Source organism: Moschus berezovskii, chromosome 6, assembly GCF_049115385.1.
Source record: "Moschus berezovskii isolate FMDL1 chromosome 6, NW_MosBer_1.0, whole genome shotgun sequence".
Lineage (NCBI taxonomy): Eukaryota > Metazoa > Chordata > Mammalia > Artiodactyla > Moschidae > Moschus > Moschus berezovskii.
In genome coordinates this window covers 9,226,676-9,246,069 of record NC_142465.1, presented here as the reverse complement: position 1 = coordinate 9,246,069, position 19,394 = coordinate 9,226,676, and the positions used below count along the sequence as shown (strand labels likewise).

Genomic DNA, 19,394 nt, shown 5'->3' with positions numbered 1-19,394 from the left:
ATAGAATACACAGTTGTAAAAAGCTACGTTATTTTACAACTGCCTCAGGCTGCAAAAAGAAACCCAAATTATCTTTGAAAAATATGTTTTATACCAAAAGCTTAATAATAAAAATACTACTGCCTACATTGCCATTTATACTGGAAGCCCTAAAGTAATTAGCTGGAATTAAACCAATCTTTGCTAAAATTTAAATTAAGTTGATCAAAATTTGAGCATGCGTATAGCAGTTGTTATGTCAACTACAGAGGACTCTCAAAACCTCTTCCCCTAGAATTAGAGAATAACTTGGTTACCAACATCAACACCCTCACACGAAATGAATTTTCAGAGATAATGTTACACTCAGAGACATCCATATTGTAAGGATGCCTATTATTATGATAAATAGCCAGACACTGTGTCTGTAGCCTGTCATAGAACAGCTATCTGGTTTGCCAAAAACGACTTTAAAAAACGCGTAAATGCACTCTTCATGCTAATGGAACAGATCTCTTCAGTGTTTTCCAAAGAGAAGAGAGAAGGGACAGAGAGAATGTACAGAGGGAGGGCTCTGTGCCGCTTTGCATGGCTTCCCTATCAACATAACCAAGTAAGAAAAGGCGTCACACCCCCTGGGCAGCCCCAAGTTAGCAAGGGAGATTCAGACCACCATCCACTCTTTATTCTTTCTTTCCATGTGTGATTTCATGGTGAAATTACAGCAGGAAAATGGAGGCAAACACGTCGGCTTGTGATTGACTCTGGGAGTGAATTCAGCAGTATAGACAGTGGCTGTGTCCAGTTGGTTAGACAATCCCAACCTGACCATCGGCCACTCTAGATGCTGCGGTGGAACAGGCAGTCTTTGCTTTCAGATTCAGTTTGTGGCAAGAAATTGCAGAGTGAATCACCTTGGGGCAGATTTCTGACTGCCTGAGAGCTACAGATTGAAGGGTACAACACTTTGTTGCTTTCACCGGCTCTGACCTTTGCAGAAAGACAATGAAGAGGGAAGTGGGAGGACTTACCACAGACTGTCTGCTCCCGGCAGGCGTGGCTGCGCGTCTTCACGTGTGCTACGCAGGCAGCACGGTGCTGGCCCTGCTGCTGCTCGCCACGTGCCGCCTGCGAGAATTCGGAAAAGCTCCCTTTGTGAACCTCACTTTCCACTTCTAGGGCTGTTTGGGAGAGAAAAGAGAGTCCATGTTCATGGCACTTAGTAAACGCTCCGGAAAAGTAATGCACTGTTTGCTGTCATTACTGTCGTTATCATTTTATCCCTCAATCAGCATCGTAACCTGTTTTACAGGGATAGACATGCAGGCTCAGAGGGGTAAGAGATTTACCCAGGGAATTTGAGCTTGGTACTGTGATACCAACCCAGTCTCACGCCATGACTCATATCCTCTGTTCCTTTAGACCTAAAAGCCTTATTCAGTCTGTTTTGAATAATGGATTGCAGGAACGAGAAGGACTACAAACGGGCTTTACAAACATTGATGAGCCAAAATTTGGTATGGTTTATTTGTCAGAGTTCACCAGGGAACAAGAAGCAACATGTCTGTCTGTCTATCTGTTGTTGTTCAGTCACTCAGTCATGTCTGAATCTTTGCGACCCCGTGGACTGCAGCACACCAGGCTTCCCTGTCCTTCACCAACCTCCAGAGCTTGCTCAAACTCACACCCATTAAATCGGTGATGCCATCCAACCATCTCATCCTCTGTTGTCCCCTTCTCCTCCTGCCTTCACTCTTTCCCAGCATCAGGGTCTTTTCTAATGTGTCAGTTCTTTGCATCAGGTGGCCAAAGTATTGGAGCTTCAGCTTCAGCATCAGTCCTTCCAATGAATATTCAGAACTAATTTCCTTTAAGATTGGCTGGATCTCCTTGTCGTCCAGGGGACTCTCAAGAGTCTTCTCCAACACCACAGTTCAAAAGTACCAATTCTTCACTGCTCAACTCTATTTATGGTCCAATTATCACATCCATACTTGACTACTAGAAAAAACATAGCTTTGACTGTATGGAACTTAGGAGGCAAAGTAAGTCTCTGCTCTTTAAATGCTGTCTAGGTTGGTCATAGCTTTTCTTCCAAGGAGCAAGCGTCTTTTAATTTCATGGCTGCAGTCACCATCTACAGTGATTTTGGAGCCCCCCAAAAAATAAAGTCACTGTTTCCACTGTTTTCTCATCTATTTGCCATGAAGTGATGGGACCAGATGCCGTGATCTTTATTTTTTAAATGTTGAGTTTTAAGTCAGCTTTTTCACTCTCCTCTTTCACTTTCATCAAGAGGCATTTTAGTTCCTCTTCACTTCCTGCCGTAAGGGTGGTGTCATCTGCATATATGAGGTTATTGATATTTCTCCTGGCAATCTTGATTTCAGCTTGTGCTTCATCCAGCCCAGCATTTTCACATGCTGTACTCTTCATGTAAGTTAAATTAGCAGGGTGACAATATACAGCCTTGACGTACTCCTTTCCCAACTATAAACCAGTCCATTGTTCCATGTCTGGTTCTAACAGTTGCTTCTTGAACTGCATTCAGATTTCTCAGGAGGCAGGTAAGGTAGCCTGGTATTCATATCTCTTGAAGAATTTTCCAGTTTGTTGTGATCCACACAGTCAAAGGCTTGTGTAATATCCAGAAGTAGATGTTCTTCTGGAATTCTGTTGCTTTTCCTAAGATCCAATGGATGTCGGCAGTTTAATCTCTGGTTCCTCTGCCTTTTCTAAATCCAGCTTGAACATCTAGAAGTTTATGATTCATGTACTGTTGAAGCCTGGCTTGGAGAATTTCGAGCATTACTTAGCTAACATGGGGAATGAGTGCAATTGTGCGGTAGTTTGAGCATTCTTTGGCATTGCCTTTCTTTGGGATTGGAATGAAAACTGACCTTTTCCAGTCCTGTGGCCACTGCTGAATTTTCCAAATTTGCTGACATATTGAATGCAGCACTTTCATAGCATCATCTTTTAGGTTCACCTCCACTAGGCTTTGTTCGTAGTGATGCTCCCTAAGGCCCACTTGACTTCACACTCCAGGATGTCTGGATCTAGGTGAGTGATCACAGCATTATGGTTATCTGAGTCATTATGATCTCTTTTGTATAGTTCGTCTGTTTATACTTGCCACCTCTTCTTATCTTCTGCTTCTGTTAGGTTCATACCATTTCTGTCCTTTATCGAGCCCATCTTTGCATGAAATATTCCCTTGGTATCTCTAATTTTCTTGAAGAGATCTCTGGTCTTTCCCATTCTATTGTTTTCCTCTATTTCTTTGCATTGATGGCTGAGGAAGGCTTTCTTATCTCTCCTTGCTATTCTTTGGAACTCTGAATTCAGATGGATATATCTTTCCTTTTCTCTCTTGCCTTTTGCTTCTCTTCTTTTCTCAGCTGTTTGTAAGGCCTCCTCAGACAAACATTTTGCCTTTTTGCATTTAATCCTCTTAGAGATGGTTTTGTCACTGCTTACTGTACAGTGTTACAAACCACCATCCATAGTTCTCCAGTCACTCTATCAGATCTAATCCCTTGAATCTGTTTGTCACTTCCACTGTATAATCATAAGGGATTTGATTTAGGTCATAACTGAATGGCCTAGTGGTTTTCACTACATTCTGCAATTTAAATCTGAATTTTGCAATAAGGAGTTCATGGTCTGAGCCACAGTCAGCTCCTGGTCTTGCTTTTGCTGACTGTATAGAGCTTCTCCATCATCGACTGCAAAGAATATAATCAATGTGATTTCGGTATTGACCATCTATCGAGTCTTCTCTTGTGTTGTTGGAAGAGGATGTCTGCTATGACCAGTGCGTTCTCTTGGCTAAACTCTGTTAGCTTTTGCCCTGCTTTATTTTGTACTCCAAACTTGCCTGTTACTCCAGGTGTGTCTTGGCTTCCTACTTTTGCATTGCAGTCCCCTATCATGAAAAGGACATCTTTTTTTGGTGTTAATTCTAGAAGGTCTTGTAGGGGTTCATAGAACCATTCAACTTCAGCTTCTTCAGCATTAGTGTTTGGGGTATAAACTTGGATTACTGTGATATTGAATGGTTTGCCTTGGAAATGAATAGAGGACATTCTGTCATTTTTGAGATTATACCCAAGTACTGCATTTCGGACTCTTTTGGTGACCATGATGGCTACTGCATTTCTTCTAAGGGATTCCTGCCCACAGTAGTAGATATAATGGTCATCTGAGTTAAATTCATGCATTCCAGTCCATCTTAGTTCACTGATTGCTAAAATGTCAGTGTTCACTCTTGCCATCTCCTGTTTGACCACTTCCAATTTACCTTGATTCATGGACCTAACATTCCATGTTCCTGTGCAATATTGCTCCTTATAGCATCGGACCTTGCTTCTATCACCAGTCACATCCACAACTGGGTATTGGTTTTGCTTTGGCTCCATCCCTTCATCCGTTCTGGAGTTATTTCTCCACTCTTCCCCAGTAGCATATTGGGCATCTACCAACCTGAGGAGTTCATCTTTCAGTATCATATCCTTTTGCCTTTTCATACCATGCAAGGCGAGAATGCTGAAGTAGTTTGTTATTCCCTTCTCCAGTGGACCACGTTTTGTCAGAACGCTCCACTATGACCCATCCATCTTGGGTGGCCCCACACGGTACGGCTCATAGTTTCACTGAGTTAGGCAACATTGTGATCCATGTGATCAGTCTGGATCGTTCTCTGTGATTGTGGTTTTCATTCTGTCTGATGGATGAGGATAAGAGGTTGTGGAAGCTTTCTGATGGGAAGGACTGGCTGTGGGGACAACTGGGTCTTGCTTTGGTGGGCAGGGGCCCTGCTCAGTAAATCTTTAATCCAATTTTCTGCTGATGGGTGGTGCTGTGTTCCCTCACTGTAGTTTAGCCTGAGGCTAAACTGGTAGGAGCAACGGCGGTAATGGCGACCTCCTTCAAAAGAACTTACGCCATCACGCCTGGTTCCCAGGACTGTTGTATGCAGTGCCCCTGACCTTGAGGCAGGCCACTGTCGATCCACGCCTCTGCCAGTGACTCCTGGACACCCACAGGCAGGTCCGAGTCAGTCCCTTGTGGGGTCGCTGCTCCTTTCTCCTGGGTCCTGGTGTGCACAAGGTTCTGTCTGTGCCCTCCCAGAGTCTGCTTCCCCAGTCCTGTGGAAGTTCTGGAGTCAAATCCCTCTGGCCCTCAGAGTCAAGTTCCCTGGGGACTCTCGGTCCTTTTGCAGATGCCCAGGCTGGGAAGCCTGTGTGGGCCCTGGAGCTTTTGCAGCAGTGCGAGACCCTCTTTGGTGCAGTTGCTCTCCAGTTTGTGGGTCGTCTCCTCAGCGGCTCTATGGTGGGGGTCATGGCGAGCTCCTCCAGGGGGACTTATGCCCCATGCGCCACCTCCCAGGGCTGCTGCAGCCAGAGCCCCTGTCCCCACGGCAGACCACTCCTGACCCGTGCCTCTGCAGGAGACGCTGAAACCCTCAAAGTCTGGTCTGGCTCAGTCTCTTATGGAGGTCACTGCTCCTTTCCCTGGGTCCTGGGGCACACCAGGTTTTGTTTGTGTCCTCTGAGTGTCTGTCTATCTATCTGTCTATTAAACTTTTAAGAAATTGGCTCGTGCAGTTGTGGGAGCAAGTTTTGAGGTCTGCAGAGAAGGCTAGAAGGCTAGGGACCGGGGCAGAGTTGATGTTGGGGTCATAAATCAGAAGACAGTCTGAAGGCAGAGTTGCTGCTCCCTCTGATAAATGTAGTCTTTATCTCTCAAGACCTTCAACTTATTGGATGAATCCCACCTACACTGTGGAGGTAATCTGCTTTACTCGAAATTTACTGATTTAAATGGCAGTCTCATCTAAAAGGGCAGCCTCCCAGTGGGAGCAGAATCTGCCTGCCAATTCAGGAGATGCAGGAGACATGGGTTTGATCCCTGGGTTGGGAAGTTCCCCTGGAGTAGGAAATGGCAACCCATTCCAGGATTCTTGCCTGGAAAATTCCATGGACAGCGGAGCCTGGAGGGCTATAGCCCATGGAGTCACAAAGAGGCGGACATGACTGAGCATACATGCACACATGTACTCATCTAAAAAGTGCCTTCACATCAAAATCTAAACTGCTGTTTTGTGAATTCCCTGGCAATCCAGTAGCTAGAACAGTGAGCTTCCACTGCAGAGAGCATGGGTTCGATCGCTGGTTAGGAAACTGAGAGCTGGCAAGCTGTGGAGTATGGCCAATTAAAAAATAAGCAAAACTGATGCTAAAACTGAAACTCCAATACTTTGGCCCCCTTATGTAATGAGTTGACTCACTGGAAAAGACTCTGATGCTGGGAAGGATTGTGGGGCGGGAGGAGAAGGGGACGACAGAGAATGAGATGGCTGGATGGCATCACCAGCTCGACGGACATGAGGTTGAATGAACTCCGGGAGTTGGTGATGGACAGGGAGGCCTGGCGTGCTGTGATTCGTGGGGTCACAAAGAGTTGGACACGACTGAGCGACTGAACTAACTGACTGACTGAACCAAATATCTGACTACTGTGGCGTAGACATGATGACACATAGAATTAACTGTCGCAAATGGGGAACAGGGATCTGTGGTAAATATGAACCCAGAGCCAAAGTGTATGAACTGAAGCACTGTCCCCAAATGGCTTCAGCCTTCAGTCTGCTTAGGTTTTGATCGGGTTCTGTTTTTAATTTCTTAAAACCCATATACCTCTTTGGCATTTTTGACTAGTCAGATGAACTAAGATTATTAGAAAAGCAAAATACCATAGTGAGAAATGCAGCCAGTGGGTTTTTAGCAGCAAAGATAAAAACAGAACTTCAGGAAGTGAATTCCTTTTGCCCAAGTGACTATTTTACCTAATCCAAGTTGGGGGTGAGCTATTATTTTTTTAAAAAAGAAAAAGCTTTGTATGTCTTCCCTCTGTTCTCTGTTGCTAAGCTGTGGAACTTATTCATAGGAAGAACAGAATTACTTTAAATAGTTTTGAAATATTTTTTAGGAAGGTGAAAATTAGTTTATTTCCTAGGAAAACTGGAAAATACTCTTACTGTAATAATTCAAAAATAGCAAATTCTTCAAGTGGCACCTACACTAGAATAAATTTGCTGCCTTTCACCTTTGAAAATGATCTTTCAAATCCGCAATCAGAAAGATAGTGCCTTCCTTCCCAGACTCCTAACATGGCTTAAAGGTGTTGAAAAACAGAGGAGTTTGTCTAGATTGGCTCTTGAACTTAGGAGAAAGCTATTCCGGACTGAGGAAATGTCCAAGGAATCCCGCTGAGATAACTGGCTGTGACAGAACCAGATGGTTGGTACTATTTCTTCTTAGCAACAGGACCCCAGTTTTATTTAGGATGGCAGTGTGCCCAGATTATGAACAGCATTCCCTAGTCAAAGGATGCCCCCGCTTTTGTCAATTTCCCCTTGCTCCTGGAATATAGATGCAAGAGTTGGCATCCTAGCAATGATACTGTATTAGGAGGTAATCTTGGGCTTCCCTGATAGCTCAGTTTGAAAAGAATCTGCCTACAATGCAGGAGACTCCAGTTTGATTCCTGAGTTGGGAAGATCTGCTGGAGAAGAGATAGGCTACGCACTCTAGTATTCTTGGGCTTCCCTTGTGGCTCAGCTGGTAAAGAATCCATCTGCAATGCGGGAGACTTGGGTTCAATCCCTGGGTTGGGAAGATCCCCTGGGAGAAAGGAAAGGCTACCCACTCCAGTGTTCCGGCCTGGAGAATTCCATGGACTGTATAGTCCACGGAGTCGCAAAGAATCAGACACGACTGAGCGACTTTCACCTCACTTCATAGGAAGTAAACTTGAGGTTAGTAGCCACATGCAGTGGAACTTCTTTATCAAGCCACAGTGTTTGTGGATTTCCTACCTCTAGAGTTCTTTCATGTCAGAGAAGAAAACCTGTGTTTTTAAACTGCAGTAGTTAGATTTGGTTTCTTTCTCTCTCTCTTTTTTGTTTTGGCCATACCTCACAGCTTGTGGTCATTTAGTTCCCCAACCAGGCACTGAACTGGGCCCTCAGCAGTGAGAATACAGAGTCCTAGCCTCTGGACTGCCAGGGAGCTCCAGATTTTGTTTCTTACAGCACAGTTTGCTGCTAAGTCACTTCAGTCGTGTCCGACTCTGTGCGACCCCATAGACGGAAGCCCACCAGGCTCCCCCATCCCTGGGATTCTCCAGGCAAGAACACTGGAGTGGGTTGCCATTTCCTTCTCCACAGCACAGTTTAGTTCTTACTAAATCACTAGCCCAGGCAGTAATCAAAACAATAAACTTCCTTAACATACTACATAGATGGGTAATAGGCCACAGACTCAATATAATTTTTAAATCCATTGTAATTTGATATATGAGACAATTTAAATAATCCAAAGAGAGAAGGGAAGTTGTTGGTCGTTACTACCTTTAACCATAAACTAAGAAGCTATTAGAACTGGAAAAGTACTTTAAAAATTCCTAACCTAACTTTCTGCCTCACTGACTATTTCACAGATGAGGAAACAGAGACCCAAAGTTTAATCCAGCAAAGATACTCAGTAACTGGGCCAGAATCTGAGCACACATCTCCCAGCACCAGTCCATTACCCCATGAAGATTTCAAATCCATGCTCTACAAATGGAGACATAATCTGACATAATCTGGATGTTGTACACAATCATGAAAGAAATCGGAAACCATGGCACACACCAGAGTCGTGTTCATCCGGACACCACTTCGCCTGCCTTGTAGCATAGCTATGCCCAATTTGCTGATATCACAGAATCATCTGAGCTACCACAGAGCCCATTCCACATTTGAGCATCATAGAACAGCCCTTACTCAGGGACTGAAGCCTTCTGATGCCCCACTTTTGGCTCAGTTCCTGTTAGCTGGAGGCAAATGATCTGCAGGCCCGGCAAAGAAAGGGGCCCATTTGGCAACCATTCATCCTTGTCAGATTTAAAGCTGTTCTGGGAAGGCATTTTAATTAGGCAGTGGGAGAGCTGCCACATTTAGAAGCAGCTTCTAAGTGGGAAGCAGTGAATTTCAGGACCAACTGAAGTTTCTGGAGCTTGTGTTGTGCATTAGTTAAGAGACAGCCCCGGTGAATTCTTCTCCAGTATTCCTTTCATATGTATTCCAGGCTTTATAAGATTCAGGACCGTCAGATGATTTCTCAAGGCTCATTCCTTAGTTCTTAGTGCCCTTCAAACTGCACGGTTTGCAGGCAACACAGGTCCTTTGACCATGGTTTGGTTAACTTGAGTTATGTTCCATACAAATGGTGACTGTTTTGATTATTGCTTTAGTTTTTCCAAAAGTGTTAAGAGACAGTTCATTGTAGTGGAGCTTTTACAGTGCATGAATAGTAATTATTTTTGTATAATCAAAGCAATAAACCAATAATCATAGCAGCATTTTGTATTAGCTATCTGCTTATTTACAAAAAGCTGGGCCGTTGTTGAGTGTCATTGCCTCTATTTTACAGTGAGACTGCAACAGAGAGAAATTCAGTCACCCAGCTCGTGGAAAACAGGGTAAGAATTTGAAGCCAGAACCCAGATCACGTCATAGCAATTGTTCAAATGAGAAATAACAATTTTCACCTTCTGATCTGTGTCAAACATATTGGCAATATTTATAGTGCCATCCGAGTGAGCATCTACTAAAAAGAAGATGCCCAACTTAGGCAGAGAAGTGGAAGATGGCATGTGGTAGAACAAAGAAGACTGGCCTAGAGTTGAGATTTGAATTCTGTCCTCAGCTCTGCGTCTGACAAACAAGGTGACCCTGAGCAGGTTACCCCTCATCCCTGGGCCTCCGGTTCCTCACCGACAAAATGAAGTCTTTGCTTCAGAAACCTTTCATCAGAAGAAATATCTTGCAAAATCTCAATGTACAAAATGGTTAAGAGCAGAGTGCTCCGAAGGAGGAGGGCCTGACGGGCCGAGGACCTGAGGCCCCCTGGGTCGTACTCCTTCCAAGGGGATCAATAGCTCACAGGAGCCCTTTTCTAACCCTAGGGCATTGGTCCATGGAACTGTAATTCCCTTCAAAGGCTCTGTTTTTATTATTTTTTTTTAATTTACTTATTCACTTATTTGATTGAAGTGTAGTTGATTTACAGTGTTGTGTCAGTTTCACAGTGATTCAGTTACATATAAATACAAATATGTATGTATACATATGCTGTTGTTGTTGTTTAGTCACTAAGTCATGTCTGACTCTTTTGTGATCCCATGGACTGTAGCCCACCAGGCTGCTCTGTCCATGGGATTTCCCAGGCAAGAATACTGGAGTGCTTTACCATTCCCTTCTCCAGCGGATCTTCCAGACCCAGGGATTGAACCCACATCTCCTGAATTGGCAGGCAGATTGTTTACCACTGAGCCACCAGGGAAGTGTATGTAATACATATATATTCTTATTCAAGTTCTTTTCCTGTGTAAGTTATTACAAAACATTCAGTATAGTTCCCTGTGCTATACAGTAGGCCCTTGTTGGTTATTTATTTTATATACAGAAATGGAAACCCACTCCAGTGTTCTTGCTTGGAGAATCCCAGGGACAGGGGAGCTTGGTGGGCTTCCATCTATGGGGTCACACAGAGTCAGACACGACTGAAGTGACTTAGCAGCAGCAGCAGCAGTGTGTATTGAGATGGCAGGCACTGAGAGAGGGCATCAGAGGGCAGACAGACTGATACCACAATCACAGACAACTAGGCAATCTGAGCACACGGACCACAGCCCTGTCTAACTCAGTGAACTAAGCCATGCCGTGTGGGGCCACCCAAGGCTGGCGGGTCATGGTGGAGAGGTCTGACAGAATGTAGTCCACTGGAGAAGGGAATGGCAGACCACTTCATTATACTTGCCTTGAGAACCCCATGAACAGTATGAAAAGGCAAAATTATAGGACACTGAAAGATGAACTACCTGGGTCGGTAGGTGCCCAGTATGCTACAGGAGATCAGTGGAGAAATAACTCCAGAAAGAATGAAGGGATGGAGCCAAAGTGAAACAACACCTAGTTGTGGATGTCACTGATGATGGAAGCAAGGTCTGATTCTGTAAAGAGCAATATAGGAACCTGAAATGTTAGGTCCATGAATCAAGGCAAGTTGGAAGTGGTCAAACAGGAGATGGCAAGAGTGAACATCAACATTCTAGGAATCAGCAAACTAAGATGGACTGGAATGGGTGAATTTAACTCAGATGACCATTATATCTACTATTGTGGGCAGGAATTCCTTAGAAGAAATGGAGTAGCTATTATGGTCAACAAAAGATTCCAAAATGCAGTACTTGGATGCAATCTCAAAAACAACAGAATGATCTCTTTGTTTCCAAGACAAGCCACTCAATATCACAGTAATCCAAGTCTATGCCCTGACCAGCAACGCTGAAGAAGCTGAAGTTGAACAGTTCTATGAAGACCTACAAGACCTTCTAGGACTAACACCCCCCAAAATTGTCCTTTTATTTATAGGGGACTGGAATGCAAAATTAGGAAGTCAAGAAACACCTGGAGTAACAGGCAAGTTTGGCCTTGGAGCATGGAATGAAGCAGGGCAAAGGCTAATAGAGTTTTGCCAAGAGAACAAACTTGTCATAGCAAACACCCTCTTCCAACAACACAAGAGAAGACTCTACACATGGACATCACCAGATGGTCAACACCGAAATCAGATTGATTATATTCTTTGCAGCCAAAGATGGAGAAGCTCTATACAGTCAGCAAAAACAAGACTGGGAGTTGACTGTGGCTCAGATCATGAACTTCTTTTTGCCAAATTCAGACTTAAATTGAAGAAAGTAGTGAAAACCACTAGACCATTCAGGAATGACCTAAATCAAATCCCTTATGATTATACACTGGAAGTGAGAAATATATTTAAGGGACTAGATCTGATAGACAGAGCACCTGATAAACTATGGATAGAAGTTTGTGACATGGTACAGGAGACAGGTATCAAGACCATCCCCCAGAAAAAGAAATGTAAAAAAGCAAAATGGCTGTCTGAGGAGGCCTTACAAATAGCTATGAAATGAAGAGAAGCAAAAAGCAACGCAGAATAGAAAAGATATAAGCATCTGAATGCAGAGTTCCAAAGAATAGCAAGGAGAGATAAGAAAGCCTTCCTCAGAGATCAATGCAAAGAAATAGAGGAAAACAATAGAATGGGAAAGACTAGAGATCTCTTCAAGAAAATCAGAGATACCATGGTATGGACCTAACAGAAACAGAAGATATTAAGAAGAGGTGGCAAAAATACACAGAAGAACTGTACAAAAATGATCTTCACGACCCAGATAATCACGATGGTGTAATCACTCACACTCACCTAGAGCCAGACATCTTGGAATGTGAAGCCAAGTGGACCTTAGGAAGCATCACTACGAACAAAGCTAGTGGAGGTGATGGAATTTCAGTTGAGCTATTTCACATCCTGAAAGATGATGCTGTGAAAGTGCTGAACTCAATATGCCAGCAAATTTGGAAAACAGCAGTGGCCACAGGACTGGAAAAGGTCAGTTTTCATTCCAATCCCAAAGAAAGGTAATGCCAAAGAATGCTCCAACTACTGCACAATTGTGCTCATCTCACACGCTAGTAAAGTCATGCTCAAAATTCTCCAAGCCAGGCTTCAGCAATACGTGAACCATGAAATTCCATGTGTTCAAGCTGGTTTTAGAAAAGGCAGAGGAACCAGAGATCAAATTGCCAACATCCACTGGGTCATGGAAAAAGCAAGAGAGTTCCAGAAAAACATCTATTTCTGCTTTATTGACTGTGCCAAAGCGTTTGACTGTGTGAATCACAATAAACTGTGGAAAATTCTGAAAGAGATGGGAATACCAGACCACCTGACCTGCCTATTGAGAAACCTGTATGCAGGTCAGGAAGCAACAGTTAAAACTGGACATGGAACAACAGACTGCTTCCAAATAGGAAAAAGAGTATGTCAAGGCTGTATATTGTCACCCTGCTTATTGAACTTATATGCAGAGTACATCATGAGAAATGCTGGGCTGGAAGAAGCACAAGCTGGAATCAAGATTACCGGGAGAAATATCAATAACCTCAGATATGCAGATGACACCACCCTTATGGCAGAAAGTGAAGAGGAACTAAAGAGCCTCTTGATGAAAGTGAAAAAGGAGAGTGAAAAAGTTGGCTTAAAGCTCAACATTCAGAAAACTAAGATCATGGCATAAAATCCCATCACTTCATGGAAAATAGCTGGGGAGACAGTGAAAACAGTGGCTGACTTTATTTTTGGGGGCTCCAAAATCACTGCAGATACTGATTGCAGCCATGAAATTAAAAGACGCTTATGCCTTGGAAGGAAAGTTATGACCAACCTAGACAGCATATTAAAAAGCAGAGACATTACTTTGTCAACAAAGGTCCATCTAGTCAAGGCTGTGGTTTTTCCAGTGGTCATGTATGGATGTGAGAGTTGGACTGTAAAGAAAGCTTATCGCCGAAGAATGGATGCTTTTGAACTGTGGTACTGAAGACTCTTGAGAGTCCCTTGGACTGCAAGGATATCCAACCAGTCCATCCTAAAGGAGATCAATCCTGGGTGTTCATTGGAAGGACTGATGCTGAAGCTGAAACTCCAATACTGTGGCCACCTGATGTGAAGAGCTGACTCATTTGAAAAGACCCTGATGTTGGGAAAGATTGAGGGCAGGAGGAGAAGGGGATGACAGAGGATGAGATGGTTGGATGGCATCACCAACTCGATGGACATGAGTTTGGGTGAACTCCGGGAGTTGATGATGGACAGAGGGGCCTTGACGTGTTGCGGTTCATGGGGTCGCAGAGTCGGACACGATTGAGTGACTGAACTGAACTGAGTGTGTATAAGTCAGTCCCAACCTCCTAATTTCAAAGTTCTGCTTTTATATTTATTCCCTCCCACATTTTTAAAACTGAAGTATATGGAAAATTCAGGCAACACTGTTATTTGCCCATCAATGAAACCTAGAAGACACTTTGTCCTAGAAGATACTAAGTAAAGCTGAACCTTTGCATTTCAGAAGGGGATCTACTTCTTCTATGCCCATCAGGGGCCTTTAACAAGTGGGCCATTTGAGAAAGTGGAGAATATTTTGTAAAAACCACAATCTGCAAAACTTGTTCATGGGTGAGGAGAGGATGGCATAGGGAGAAAAGATCTTAGCACAACCTGATTCTCCCTCGTTATAAACCAGGAAACAAAAAAACAGGGCCAAGTTGCATTGACGTCCAGACTAATTAGAATTGCCACCCTCCTCAGATGGAAGGACTCTCAGACATTATCACGTGGAGCGTGAGCTCGCTTTTTGACAGTGCTGCAGGGTTTTTGTCTCATTTTCTGTTTCTTATCCAAGGATTGCTGCTGCTGCTGCTGCTAAGTCACGTCAGTCGTGTCCGACTCTGTGCGACCCCATAGACAGCCTCCCACCAGGCTCTGCCGTCCCTGGGATTCTCCAGGCAAGAACACTGGAGTGGGTTGCCATTTCCTTCTCCAATGCATGAAAGTGAAAAGTGAAAGTGAAGTCCCTCAGTCGTGTCCGACTCTTAGCGACCCCATGGACTGCAGCCCACCAGGCTCCTCCATCCATGGGGTTTTCCAGGCAAGAGTACTGAGTGGTCTTGGCTAAATGCCTTCTTTCAGTCACCAAGTATGCCTGGTCGCAAAATCAGGCATACACACTTTTTTTAATGGCAAGCCACTCCAGTACTGTTGCCTGGAAAATCCAATGGACAGAGGAGCCTGGTGGGCTGTAGTCCATGGGGTCGCTAAGAGTTGGACGACTGAGTGACTTCACTTTCACTTTTTACTCTCATGCATTGGAGAAGGAAATGGCAACCCACTCCAGTGTTCTTGCTTGGAGAATCCCAGGGATGGGGGAGCCTGGTGGGCTGCCGTCTCTGGGGTCACACAGAGTCGGACACGATTGAAGTGACTTAGCAGCAGCAGCAACATTGTTTTATAACATTTTGTAAATTTTGAATGTATAATATCGTGTTATACTTCTGTATACCCTAAAACGTGCTTGCCACCAAAAATTTAGTTTTCATTCCTTGCTGTACGGTTAATCCCTTTACCCTTTTCACCTCCCACCCCTGCCCTGCAGTAACCAAAGCTGTGCATTGTAGCTGTTCGCTTTGGTTTGGTTTGGTTTGGGCCTTAAGGATAGTATGCCGAGTGAAATAAGTCAGAGAAAGAAAACACTTTGATTTCACTCATATATGGACTTTTAAAAAGCTAATAAGCAAACAAAAACAAAACAAAATAAATGAGCTCCTTTTTTTTTTTTTGTTTGGCTCAGGGACTCCACCTCTGCTTTCGGGAGATGACAGTGTCCTTCTGTGTCTGTCACTTTTGAACCCGTGGTGGAATCATGGAAGGGTAAAGGCTCACTGAGAAGCCTGTGCTGACAGCATAGGTAGCCTTTCCTCACCGTCCACCCAGCTGTACTCACCACACTGCGGTCCATCTGCGGCGCCTCTGAGTCGATGCTAATTCTGAGGATAATCTGAAAGCTCAAATGGTGAAAGGAAGGTAGGGATTTGTATTGCTGGATGAAGTTTTGTGGATTTGCCTGGTTTGGAACTCTGTCAGGACATAGGCTAAAATAAAAAATAAATTCCAGTCATTACACCATGGCAGATACCTCATCTGTTTTTTAAATGTGAAAACTTTTCACACACTAGGCCCTTGTTGTATATTGCAAAAATGGCCATCACTTCCCCGCATCTGTCTAGGCACGTCCTTTGGATGGGAAGGTGAAGTTCCTCCCATCAAGAGGTGGAGTCTGTTTCACCACGCCTGGAGTCTGGACATGGACACACTAGATTTGGACAAGGAGATCGGCAGATTCACAGCAGAGACTGGCACTTGAGACCTTGCTGTCTTTCGCTGGGGTTGGAGCCCTGGGGTTACCATGTCAAGGAGCCCCAGCTGGCCTGCTAAAAGAGAGAGAATATGGGGAGCAAATGCGAGGTATCCGGCACGCGGGTGCCCGTCAGCCACCTGCCAACAGCCAGACATATGGGTGAGACCATCCTAGGCCAGCCAGCCTCCAGCCCCACCAGTAGTGCTCACAGGCCACATAAGCCCAGCAAAGAGCAGCAAAGGCAGCCTGGAGGAGAACCACCTTTTCAGTTCCTGGAATTATGAGCTACATAAGAGCTTGTTTTTTCAAGCAAGTAAGTTGCGGGGTAATTTGTTATACAGCAAGACCTAACTGACAGAGCACGTAACAAGTGCTTGCTAATTCAGATGTCTAATAAGAGTATGAGGATGCAAAGATAATAATGTATTTTCAGAACAAGGCAAAGAGAAAGTTGCTAAGTAAAACAGGAACTGGAAGAAATAAGCAAATCGTTGATTTTAGGCTGATTTTTCTCCCTGAATTTAGAAAAATGATTGTTTTTTTAAATAAAATAGCAGCAGAAAACAAATTTATATTTCAAATTTTGATTTACCTTGTACTTCGACCTACTCTGTGAATCTGCTGAGTTCATGCTGAGCCTCTTTCAAAAGAGTACTCACCCATCACTCCCCCTTCCCCAACCCCTTCCCCGCAGCTGCCCCGTGCCAGTGTGGCCAGGACTAGCATGTCCTCGTTCAGGAAGAATTCAGGGCTCCTTGGATGACACAGGAAGGACAAGAATTGTTGCTGACACAGAAATAGCATCAGTGGTCTCTGCGTTACTATGAAGCCAGAGAGAAGCCTCTTTAGGAAAGGGATGTGCTGGTTCTGCCGCATCAGATAGAAGCTGGAGAGAGCTGTGGGCGTCTGCAGGAAGTGCTCGGAGCCGAATGAGTGTGCAGGTTCCAAACATGCTTCTATTTTTAATGTTGGCTTGGCAATATCTTTATTTTAGTCTGTTCAAAGAGTATACCTTCTTAGGAAATGGTGAAGATATAAACATAGGTTTAGCATTTGCCTCCCAAAATGCAAACTCCCTAAAGGTTTAACTTCTCCAGCAGCCTCTCTGCTAATACTTTGTAGCCCATGCCCAGGCAAACTATGATATGAGTTCTCCTGAGATTAACATATTTTACTTATTTGAAAAGATTTCCAAACTGAAACAAAGTGAAGAAAGCTTATAAAATAGATCGATATTTTCATACATCTTAGTAACTCAGAACTATGCTTTTTTTAAGAAAAAAATTTATTTTTCTCTGCAAATTAGATTTCAGTGTTCAGTGTCCATCTAGTGTGTACCAGTGAGACCCAAAATCTTTGATTATAGGATTTCCTAAAGTCTTTTCAAAGATGGAAAGATCTTGGGGAATCCCTGGTGGTGCAGTGGCTAGGACTCTGCTTTCAATGCCAGGGCCAGGGTTCAGTCTCTTGGGGAGTGTACACAAGCTCTGCAGTACAGCCAAAATAAAACTTTAGAGAAAGAAGGAGAAAAAAAGAAAGACCTTGGATGTTCTGATCCAGTGGAACCTAAGATTCTTTATTTTCAACAGGATGTCTCCATAGATGACCCAGTTTTGGAAATCATGCTGAGAAAATACAACTAATGGATTCAATCATTTATTTGGCTTTCTATAGTCATAATAAAGTGATTCTTATTTTAAAAAACACATTTTTTACAACCCTACATTTGTGCCTACTCACTGTTAGAATCTGGACTGTTTTGAAGCAAAAATACCACTGTCTAGGCTGGAAAAATAAAAATCAATATCTGTTGCAGAATAAGTGGTTTGGTGCAAATGCTTTTTTTGTATCTCGTTGTACCAGACACAAGTGTCTGAGCTCACACATGTAGATCAGTTCTTAATTGTAAATCTAACTTCTTTTTTTCAATCAAAGTTATTGTTTGAGTCACAAGTCGTTTTGGTTTCTGGTGTATAGCACAGTGATTTGTGTGTGTGTGCATATACCCCCCCACACACACATATATATATTCAGGTACTTTTCCCGTATAGGTCATTACAAAACATTGAGTACAGTTGCCTGTGCTATGCAGTAGGTCCTTGTTGGTTATCCATTTTATATCAGCGTGTAGTAATATGTATATGTTAATCCCAAACCCCTCTCCCCACCCTCCTGGCCCCCTTTAGGAGCCATAGTTTGTCTTCTATGTGAGTCTCTTTCTGTTTTGTAAATAAGCTCATTTGTGTCATATCTTCGATTCCACATAAAAGTAATATTGTGGTATGTGGCTTTGACTCACTTCACTCAGTATTAAAATCTCTAGGTCCTTCCGTGTTACTGCAGATGACATCTTTTCTTGTAAATCTAACAATTAGTGTCGCCCAGTTGCCATGAGTATTCGCCCCTCCTGGCTATTCTCCCCAGGGAAGAAGGAACTTCAATCTGATGACGTTTGTTGACAGGAAACAGGGTGTGTGGCGCCCCACCCCTTTCATGCTCCTTCCCCTTGAAAGTTTCCTGGCTACCGTGTGTGTTGTTCTTTGTGCTCTTCGGCTTTACCTGGCCAGTCTGTTCTGTCATGTAAATCTGTTTTATCCAGGAGGTCAGTATTATACACCACTTGAGTGCAGATAAAAGTCACACATTTCTTTATCTGCTTTAGCAGTCCTAGCAGAAATATTTTGGCCTCTACCAGACCCAGGCAAGGGAAAAGAGTGCTAGGTATGGGACCCCTTTCAAATATATTGACATATCCCTGTGAAATCATTACTTTTATTATTTCTGTTTTAGAGATGAGTAAGATAAGCTTCAACAGCTAAATTCTTTGCCCAAGACACTTGAGCCATCAGAGCTAATCTTGAGTCTTGCACAGTCAATTGATTACAAATAATATACTTGAAAAAGGTTACACATGGACTTAATAATGTGTCAGTATTAGTTCATTAATTATAACAAATATACTACACTGTTAGATAGTAGTAGGGGAAACTGGATGCAGGGTATATGGGAATTCTTTCTACTATTGTCACATTTTTTTTGAGACTCTAAAATGATTAGAAAAATAAAGTTTGTTTTTAAAAAGCTTACATATGAAATGAGTACATCATAGGAAAGGATTCTGTTCCTGAATTTGTTTTCTGACTGCTAAATAAAGAATAATAAAACTTCTACTTTGAATGTATCTGGATTATCTCACTTCCAGCTCTGTCAGGGGTTACGAAGGCTCTAGAAGTAGACGTTGATCTGAATCACAGCTCTAAGACTTGCTGCCAGTCACTTAACCTCTCTGAGTCTCAGCTTCCTCTCCTGTTAAAGGGACCAATACCTGATTAAGAAGATGGCTGAATGTGTTAAGTCATACGTTGCTGCTGCTGCTGCTGCTGCCAAGTCGCTTCAGTCGTGTCCAACTCTGTGCAACCCCATAGATGGCAGCCGACCAGGCTCTGTCATCCCTGGGATTCTCCAGGCAAGAACACGGGGGTGGGTTGCCATTCCCTTCTCCAATGTGTGAAAGTGAAAAGTGA

At 43.5% G+C, this 19,394-nt stretch overlaps 1 long non-coding RNA gene across 1 annotated transcript in view; it reads left to right on the top strand.

Annotated features, from left to right (window-relative positions):
• Positions 1 to 17,587, top strand: part of LOC148777540 (uncharacterized) — a 62,227-nt gene extending 44,640 nt beyond the window's left edge. Inside the window, exons 2-4 of the long non-coding RNA XR_016037496.1 lie at positions 9,462 to 9,510; positions 15,304 to 15,536; positions 17,460 to 17,587. This is a non-coding gene — a long non-coding RNA (uncharacterized LOC148777540). The remainder of the gene's footprint in view (positions 1 to 9,461; positions 9,511 to 15,303; positions 15,537 to 17,459) is intronic.
• Positions 17,588 to 19,394: the final 1,807 nt, after the last annotated feature.